Genomic DNA, 8,843 nt, shown 5'->3' on the forward strand with positions numbered 1-8,843 from the left:
GCTGCTTTGTAACATCTTGCGGCTTTGTAACATATTGCTGGTTTGTAAAATATTGTTACTTTATAACTCATTGCTGGTTTGTAACGTATCGCTGCTTTGTAACATATTGCTGGTTTGTAACATCTTGCTGGTTTGTAACATATTGCTGCTTTGTAACATCTTGCGGCTTTGTAACATATTGCTGGTTTGTAAAATATTGTTACTTTATAACTCATTGCTGGTTTGTAACGTATCGCTGCTTTGTAACATATTGCTGGTTTGTAACATCTTGCTGGTTTGTAACATATTGCTGGTTTGTAACATATTGCTGCTTTGTAACATATAGCTGGTTTGTAACATATCGCTGGTTTGTAACATATTTCTGCTTTGTAACATAATGCTGGTTGGTAACATCTGGCTGGTTTGTAACATATTGCTGGGTTGTAACATATTGCTGGTTTGTAACATTTTGCTGCTTTGTAACATATTGCTGCTTTGTAACATCTTGCTGCTTTGATAGCATATTGCTGATTTGTAACATATTGCTGCTTTCTAACATATCGCTGGTTTGTAACATATTGCTGGTTTGTAACATATTGCTGCTTTGTAACCTATTGCTGCTTTGTAACCTATTACTGCTTTGAAACCTATTGCTGATTTGTAACATATCGCTGGTTTGTAACATAGTGCTGGTTTGTAACATATTGCTGCTTTGTAAAATTGTGCTGCTTTGTACCATATTACTACTTTGTAACATGTAGCTGCTGTGTAACATATTGCTGCTTTGTAACATCTTGCTGGTTTGTAACATATTGCTGCTTTGTAACATATTTCTGATTTTTAACATCTTGCTGCTTTGGTACATATTGCTGGTTTGTAACATATTGCTGGTTTGTAAAATATTGCTAGTTTGTAACATATCGCTGGTTTGTAACATAATGCTGGTTTGTAACATATTGCTGGTTTGTAACATCTTGCTTCTTTGTAACATATTGCTGCTTTGTAACATCTTGCTGCTTTGTAACATATTGCTGGTTTGTAAAATATTGTTACTTTGTAACATATTGCTAGTTTGTTACATATTGCTGGTTTGTAACATATCGCTGCTTTGTAACATAATGCTGGTTTGTAACATATTGCTGCTTTGTAACATATTGCTGCTTTGTAACATATTGCTGGTTTGCTGCCTCACATTGTGCTCTCAACAATTCCATGATTATTTGCAACAGTTAGTTATGCCGTTTGGTGAACATCTGACGCGATTTTAGATACTTCATGGCGCAAGTTATCCCGATCACGTTTTCACGAAAAACACAGATCTGAATCGGTATATTTCCATAATTTTAGATTGGTCGCATTTCGTATTAGATCATATATAGAGCGCAGAAGGAATGATGCTTTGAAGAATACCTTGTTACTCCTATTGGTTTGAGTGAACCCTTTTATATCCTTTATTCGCTACATTCCGCCTCCCGTGTGGCCTTAACAACCGACCATTTCGTCTCTTATTTTATTTCTGGACACGCCTTTGTAACGACCTCGTCGGCTGAGTCCCTTGTCACCATATAGATTTTAATCTTCCCAATTTTGAACTCTTCCAAGCTGTAAGTTTACAGAATTGGTATATAAATTGATTTTCGAAAAAACAAAGAGGAACTCCAAGCCACTTACACAGATATGTATTACAAAAAAGTTAAATTCGTTTAGCACGAAATAATGCAATCTAAGGACTACAAGAGACAAGCTAGCAGACCATGATGTTAACACTAATCTTTGATACTTCCGGTTAAACAAATTTTATCAATTGGTTTAATATCCTTCATGATTGCTTTCTGAACATCTGTGTCCTGATATCAATCATTCAAGAGGATTAAATAAATATGCCCAAGGCTTTTAACTGGAATCTCCCTGACTGTTAGGATCACTGCCAATTGAAAAAAAATTTTTTCGGACATACCCTCTGACCAATGAAAGGCTTCTGTTATAGAATGGAAAGAGAGAGAGAGAGAGAGAGGGAGAGAGAGAGAATGAGAGAGGGAGGGAGATGTGTAAATTATATTGTAGACACGTTGACCGGAAGTCAGAGTCAGCTGATCGGATTGCGTGTGAGTCACGCGATCAGGTTAACTGAATCGTTGAGATTTGGTTTGGACATAGAAGGCGACGGACGGCTTCACAGATGTCTCCTCCCCTTCACTGGAGAGGGCACTGACGTGTGTAGAAACGATACCAAGAGAAACCACGCAAGCCAGAGATTCAATTTCCATCCTTCTACAAGACATCTGGAAAGTGAAATATACTATAAAACCAATTCCTTGTCTTGGAGTGAAATGAATCTTCGTCCAACAGGTGCCAGTCTCCCTTCCAAGACACGAGATGATTCCAGGTAGACCAACATCCACGACGCAGAAAGTATGTCCGAAAATACATGACATGTATAACACACATACACACACAACGGCATATGAACATATCATTTAATAGAAAGACAACTAGATGATCACACGACGTTAACTCTGATTAGACGATCACACACGATACCCTTTATTAGATAACAACACAACACTTCGACTTTTCTTTGGCTTAGCTTTCATTCTCACCCATGTGAAAAGGTCATGGTATTTTTATAGCAGTGGATGGAACAAAAATGATGATGCCACCCATAAAAGCTCTAAGATGAGGAAGAATCAGATGTTCAGTAGTCATCACTCATCTGTAGTATAACTAGCAGGCCGCCCGGCGTTGTCCGGTTGTAAAATTAGCCTTAACATTATATTTTAATTAATGCAAATTTCTTATTTATTGTAAAACAAAATACTGTAGGTATTAAACGTAACAAGTGAAGTAAAAAAACGGAAAGAAACTGCGACATGTGCATGCAAGTATTATACATTTTCTAAACAATTCACTTCTCCAAAATATTTGAGACCATAATTAACCAAGCTCTAGTCCATCACCTTACAGATGCTAAACTTCTGACTGACCAACAAAATGGATTTAGACAAGCCCGTTCCACAGCGGACATCGTAACTGTAATCTCAGAACGTATATACCAGTCACTGGACAAAGCGGGGAGGGTAGAGCGGTAGCTCTAGATATATCTAGGGTTTTTGACAGGGTATGGCATGAGGGTCTTCTCAAGAAAATCAGATCATACGGCATCACTGGAAGAATACATAACATAATTAGATCCTTCTTAGATAAGAGAAAAATCCAGGTTGTCTTTGACGGTCGTACATCTAAAAAATATTATATAAATGCGGAAGTGTCTCAGGGGTCTATCCTTGGACCTCTGTTACAAGAACAGAAGCTTGTTTTTATAAGTGAGTAAATATGAAATAGGATAGTCAAGGATTCGAACTTGAGAATTCCAATCATAAGTTAAAATAAATACAGAATGTTATTGAAAATAAGGAATGTGGAATTGTCATTGTTTAGCTCACACAAAATAGTTAGATATCTGTTTATTGAAAAAGGAATGTAATGATGAAATTTGTTTCTGTTATAAAAATGAAAATTAAAATAAGGAATTTAAAAACGGACAATGGAAAATATTATTTGTAAAGTGGGTTACGAAAATTAGGTTAGAGGGTCGGCTTTGTAAGAAACACGTGAATAACAATGCATGCTTAAACACGGAGGCATGTCATGCCAGGTGTTCTGAGAGACACATGCTCGGCCATGCAATGGCGTCATGAGTTATGAATTTAGTTAGATAAGTTAGAATCAGGATGAGTCAGAGAGAAGAAGCGAGAGGAGTCAGATCAGTGAAGCAGAGAGGTTCAGACCGATTCTCAGTTAGAGTCAAGGGAAGCGAAGAGGTTTAGAAATAACCATGTAACAACTTTGAATCCCTGAAATACAGAATCATTTCCGACCGGTCGAAGAATAAATGATCATCATGTTTTTTATAACTGCCGTCTTCTGTGTTCATCATTATAACGAGAAAGGTAACGTGTTTATATTATATGTACAACTGATAAACGTAAATGTCAAACTATCTCTCAGTCTATCTATCAAGATATTCAAAAATCTCTTCTAGTTGAATTACGGGCTTGATGCTCTTGTAGTAACATGTGCACTATCTATCATATATATATATATACAGAACTGTCTCTTTCTTTATATATACCCTGTTTATGTCTCCAATGTGCTATCTCCACAAACATGAACATTCTAAGACAATGTGAACACTCACAAGGAATATATATAATATCGAACATTCAACAACATCATCACACACATGAACATACTAAGACACTACTAAGACGAACATAACAACAACAACAAATATAATATATAAGTCGTCATCTAAATAAGAACAACGACACATACACATATTTGGTACTTCAAAAATAACACCTACAACATAACACCTCTATTATTCCTAATATTCATAAATGACCTCCCTCACAAAATTGTTTGTTAGATGGGTATGTATGCTGACGACACCACGCTCTATAACAGACATGACAGGAAAACCAATGAACACATATCTAAAGAAATGGTAGAAACACTAGAGGACGGCCTCCGATCCGTAGTAAAATGGGGACAAAAATGGATGGTCACCTTCAATGCTGCCAAGACTAAACTGGTTTCCTTCAGTAATTACGAGAAACCTTCCCTTCCGCAAATAGCAATGGCCAATGAGTCTTTATCTGAAGTACATCTTTTAAACTCCTCAGCCTAACGTTCACAGGAAACATGAGTTGGAACAATTACATTAAGAACATTGCCAGGACCGCTGCCAAGAATGTGGGTTCTCTCTACCGTGCTAGAAAGCTATTAACGCCTGAAAGTATCCTATACCTCTATAAGGCCACCATTCGCCCATGTATGGAGTATTGTTGTCAGATTTGGGCTGGTGCATCTGCTACTAGTCTCTCGCTCCTAGACAAGGTTCAAAAGAGAGTCGCCAATCTGATAGGTTCTGAACTGTCAGCTAAACTTCAGCCGTTGTCCCATCGACGAAATGTTCTACTCCTCTGCCTGTTCTACAAGTACTTTAACGGTAAATACTCTGACGAACTGCAAGCACTTGTCCCCCATCGACGTAAATACCCCCGATAAACCCAACAAGCAGCTAAATCCCACCCCTTCACAGTAGAGATCCCTAGATGCAAGAGAGCCTTTTACTCCAATAGTTTCTTCCCTAGAATAGCTAGACTAGAAGTAGGTCCCTACTTCCCCGACTGTACTGACATGCAGAAGTTCAAGTGCAACGTGAACCGATATCTTGCTGCCCAACTTCCTACACAGTACCCCTGATGCTTATGTTTCTTATAGTAGCCCCTACAACAAAGTGGCAATGTGCCTTGTTTTGGGTGAAAATATAATAAATAAAAAACAAAGTAAAAAGAAAATACTTGACCTGAGATCGAACCCAAAACCAAAAGACAGTGAGTCAAGTACGATAACCATTACGCCAGCTTGTAACGTTCTTTAAAAATGTTTTTCAAACTTCTTATTCTTAACATAAGGAAGCTGTCATGTTTCACGACTGCGACTGCGCAGTTGTGAAACAGTTGACAAACAGATAAAATTCCGATGACCTCCCCCCTCCCCTTCCCCGGTTACCGATTTTTCAATTTGGACCCCTTATCAATCTTTTGTTCTGGATAAAATCGATTTAAAAGTTTTCCATGTGTGTGAATACCCTAGATACTACATTTCAAGTCTGTAGATAAAAAATTCGTTGAAGAGCTAGATTGAGGAGTGTCTTCACACACACACACACACACACACACACACACACACACACACACACACACACACAATCTCACTTTTATAAATATATAGATTCCTGACGGTCTATTTCATGAAAGCTGAATTGAAATATGTCATTATGATTTCTCCAACCTTGCTAGGAAAGTTAAAAATGTCGAGAGCCATCAAGTATAAGTGGTGCAGAACTACAACGTATGCATTCGCAATATCAAGCCATGCGACATGTACTTCCGTTTTGTCTTTTTTAGCTGATAGTATTGAGTTCCATATTATTTGTGAATTCTCCAGACATCCGGGGAATCCAAATATCCAAGTCTTTTGAACAGATGTATTTATGTGTTGATTGTCCATTAGGAAGTTTGTCATACAACAAGCAAGAACACCGAAAATATTTCCCCTCTAGATTAAGGAGGGATAAGGAATAAAACTTTGTGATGCTTATCGATTGCATTTCCTTTGCTATCCAAATAGCATCAAATAGACACTATTCCTGTGGTACAATACCCTGCCTCCAAACTTGCTGAAGGAGGGTAGTGAGACTCCTGAGGACACAACTTGTACGATATCCCATTCATGTCTAGGGTGCTACCAGCGCGAAACTTATGGACGAAATATCGGACATCTCTCGGTTTATTCCGGTATTATTGAGTATTACCATCGGACCGTTGGATATTGGTAAGTTCTTTTAGAGTTGGTATTGCGATGACGTTCAATTCATGTGACACCGTCATCTTCAAATAACTTTCCGGTTTTTCACTCGATGCATCAATTTTTTCACGGTTTGATTCCACGAAAACTTTCATTGCGAAAATTTAAGTATTTATGTAGAATGATTTCTGTGCCAGGCGCTTTTTTTCGATGTTTCTATTACTTTCAGTTCTGGATATTACCAGAATCTTTTTCTTTTTAATATCATCTATGATATACTAAATTTAAATGAAAGATGGGAAGGGGTACTGGATAGGCTAAAAACATTTTGAATATAAATTATTTATTAAATATATAATAAGGAAAAACATTTTGAATATTAATTATTTGTTAAAGATATAATAAAAAGGTAAAAATATTTTGAATATAAATTATTTGTAAAAGACATAATAAAAAGGTAAAAATATTTTGAATATTAATTATTTATTAAAGATATAATAAAAAGGTACAAATATTTTGAATATTAATTATTTGTTAAAAATATAATAAAAAGGTAAAAATATTTTGAATATTAATTATTTGTTTAAGATATAATAAAAAGGTAAAACTATTTGCAATATTAATTATTTGTTAAAGATATAATAAAAAGGTAAACATATTTTGAATATTAATTATTTATTAAAGATATAAAAAAAGGTAAAAATATTTTGAATATTAATTATTTATCAAAGATATAATAAAAAGGTAAAAATATTTGGAATATTAATTATTTATTAAAGACATTATTAAAAGGTAAAAATATTTTGAATATTAATTATTTATTTAAGATATAATAAAAAGGTAAAAATATGTTGAATATTAATTATTTGTTAAAAATATAATAAAAAGGTAAAAATATTTTGAATATTAATTATTTGTTAAAGATATAATAAAAAGGTAAAAGTATTTTAAATATTAATTATTTATTAAAGATATATAAAAAATAAAAATATGTTGAATATTAATTATTTATTAAAAATATAATAAAAAGATAAAAATATTTTGAATATTAATTATTTATTTAAGATATAATAAAAAGGTAAAAATATTTTAATATTAATTATTTATTAAAGATAGAATAAAAAGGTAGAAATATTTGGAATATTAATTATTTATCAAAGATATAATAAAAAGGTAAAAATATTTTGAATATTCATTATGTATTAAATATATAATAAAAAGGTAAAAATATTTCGAATATTAATTATTTATTTAAGATATAATAAAAAGGTAAAAATATTTTGAATATTAATTATTTATTAAAGATATAATAAAAAGGTAAAAATATTTTGAATATTAATTATTTATTAAAGATATAATAAAAAGGTGAAAATATTTTGAATATTAATTATTTATCAAAGATATTATAAAAAGGTAAAAAATATTTTGAATATAAATTATTTATTAAAGATATAATAAAAAGGTAAAAATATTTTGAATATTCATTATTTATTACAGATATAATAAAAAGGTAAAAATATTTTGAATATTAATTATTTATTTAAGATATAATAAAAAGGTAAAAATATGTTGAATATTAATTATTTGTTAAAAATATAATAAAAAAGTAAACATATTTGGAATATTAATTATTTGTTTAAGATATAATAAAAAGGTAAAAATATTTTGAACATTAATTATTTACTAAAGATATAATAAAAAGGTAAAAATATTTTGAATATTAATTATTTATTAAAGATATAATAAAAAGGTAAAAAAATTTTAATATTAATTATTTGTTAAACAAATAATAAAAAGGTAAAAATATTTGGAATATTAATTATTTATTAAAGACATTATAAAAAGGTAAAAATATTTGGAATATTAATTATTGGTTAAAAATATAAAAAAAAGGTAAAAAAATTTTGAATATTAATTATTTGTTAAAGACATTAGAAAAAGGTAAAAATATTTTGAATATAAATTATTTATTAAAGATATAATAAAAAGGTAAAAATATTTTGAATATTAATTATTTATTAAAGATATAAAAAAAGGTAAAAATATTTTGAATATTAATTATTTATCAAAGATATAATAAAAAGGTAAAAATATGTTGAATATTAATTATTTATTTAAGATATAATAAAAAGGTAAAAATATTTTGAATATTAATTATTTATTTAAGATATAATAAAAAGGTAAAAATATGTTGAATATTAATTATTTATTAAAGATATAATAAAAAGGTAAACATATTTTGAATATTAATTATTTATTAAAGATATAATAAAAAGGTAAAAATATGTTGAATATTAATTATTTGTTAAAGATATAATAAAAAGGTAAAAATATTTTGAATATTAATTATTTATTAAAGATATAATAAAAGGGTAAAAATATTTTGAATATTAATTATTTATTTAAGATATAATAAAAAGGTAAAAATATGTTTAATATTAATTATTTATTTAAGATATAATAAAAAGGTAAAAATATTTTGAATATTC

This window comes from Euprymna scolopes, chromosome 35 (assembly GCF_053919585.1).
Source record: "Euprymna scolopes isolate OS-2025 chromosome 35, ASM5391958v1, whole genome shotgun sequence".
Lineage (NCBI taxonomy): Eukaryota > Metazoa > Mollusca > Cephalopoda > Sepiida > Sepiolidae > Euprymna > Euprymna scolopes.